Below are 1,959 nucleotides of genomic sequence, written 5' to 3' on the forward strand. Positions count from 1 at the left end.
CTCTCTCTCTCTGATAACTTCCAAGTATATTGACCAGTTAACAACAATTTCAAACAACTGATCTACCTGTCTTTGTTCAAGCTAAATGCCAATTCTTTGAGCTTGCCACACCAGATAGCAGTGTAGGTTTAGGTTGACCAAAGACATTCTAGACAGGTTATTGTAACTTTCATTAACAGGTTGATATATTACTTGGATTTATCTTGAAATAAAATTATTTTCAACATCATTAAATCTGATGTGCTCACTCAAAGATTTACTCATGTATGGATATTCTAAAGCTTAATAATCTCCCTGCCTGATGCAAATTAATATCTCTCTTGCTGTGGAATTTTCGTAGCAGTCTAATTGTGCCCTATAACATAGCTTCTAGTCTACATAAACGTTACATGCAGAATGCACATACGTTCCAACTTCCAGCTTAAAGAAACTCACAGTGCAGAACGCGCTAACACCAGTTGCTGTAACCTGCTGTTAACCTGTTAACGTAGTTGCTGTGATCTACACAATGTGTGGTTTTATGCCCGCGTGCTCAAATATTTTGCAAGGAATAATTATCGAAAAAATATTCTCTGTATGGCATGCTATTATTTCTGATCAGCGTTTTTAAGATACCAACTTCTAAAATGTTTCTGGGTTTGAGAACTAGCATATTTTTATGGCTAGTATGGCGACTAGATTTTTAACAGTGTCTAGATGCATAGAAATGTTTGAAAGGCACAATGTGATTTTGCATATCTAAGCACATTGCATATTCTTTGCACAAGTTTTTCTCATTATGCTTCTATAATATATATATATATATATTATATCCAATATAATTATATATATATAATAATATAATAATAATAGTATATTATATTCCTCCTCACCCTTGCATCCCACTCTTTATGTCTATCTCTCCCTTTCCCTCTCCCTCTCTCCCTCCCATCCTCCTCACCCTTGCATCCCACTCTTTCTGTCTCTTTCCCTCTCCTCCTGTCACGCTCCATCTATCTATCTATCTTTCTCTCTCTCTCTCTCTCGCTCGCCCAACAAGGATACTATTGCTAGCATGATGAAGCCGACCTCCCAGTGATGGTTACTGAACGTGAAAACAGACACGCCGATGTAGCTGAAGATGAAATTCTCCGAGAGGAAGTTGAGAAGCTCAAACAACTGCAACAAATGTAGATCTCGTCAGAAACATTTTAACAGCTCATCGATAGATTTTACTGAGTCATGCTACTGCTAACACTGTGCTTATCACGTTCACAATGATATCAAGAGTGAATAAAAACCCAAATTTGTTTATATTTACTTCTAATAATATACTACTGTTATATTTATTACATTTACTATGTTATACTATTGCTGCTATTGCTACTGCTGCTGCTAGTACTCTTTTACAATTTTTACCAAATTAATATGTTATATCATGTTCATAGCCCATCCCTTATGACATACAAATCAGACATAAATAGAAAAAAGATCACTCTGTATTAACGAACACAGAACTATGGAAAGTGCATGTCTCCCCTGTGGGGATGTGTCTGAAGTAAAGTATACGTGTCTGTAGCACGACAAACCAATAATTAATAACAATAACCCTAACAACATACAAAACCAGATTAGGGCAGACAACGACCATTCCTTGGCTCGCAAACAGACCTAAGGTAAATATCTCGCAGGGGCACGCACCGACTACTGAGCAACAGATGTGTATTTGGGGGCATACCTGCTTCGTCCTCCCCCGCGACTCCACGGATAGGTTGTTGTACGTGTAGTGAGCCTGTGTGATGCCACAGAAGAGAACAGCCACGATTCCTGCAAGAAACCATGTTGATTACTGCTGCGGGGAGAGAAGGGAGAGGGAGAGGAAGAGAGAGAAATATAGAGGGTTAGAGAGAGAAAGAGGGAGGGAGGGAGGGAGGTTGGAAGGGAGTGAGGGCTAGAGAGAGAGAGAGAGATAGAGAGAGA

The 1,959-nt window shown here is 38.8% G+C and overlaps 1 protein-coding gene across 6 annotated transcripts in view; it reads right to left on the minus strand.

Annotated features, from left to right (window-relative positions):
- LOC106804967 (sodium/hydrogen exchanger 9-like) overlaps nt 1-1,959 on the minus strand; it is a 26,879-nt gene that overhangs the window by 18,485 nt on the left and 6,435 nt on the right. The gene's annotated exons all lie outside the window — the stretch shown is intronic.

The sequence above is a fragment of the Priapulus caudatus genome, unplaced genomic scaffold (assembly GCF_000485595.1).
Source record: "Priapulus caudatus unplaced genomic scaffold, Priapulus_caudatus-5.0.1 Scaffold94, whole genome shotgun sequence".
In the NCBI taxonomy this organism is placed as follows: domain Eukaryota; kingdom Metazoa; phylum Priapulida; class Priapulimorpha; order Priapulimorphida; family Priapulidae; genus Priapulus; species Priapulus caudatus.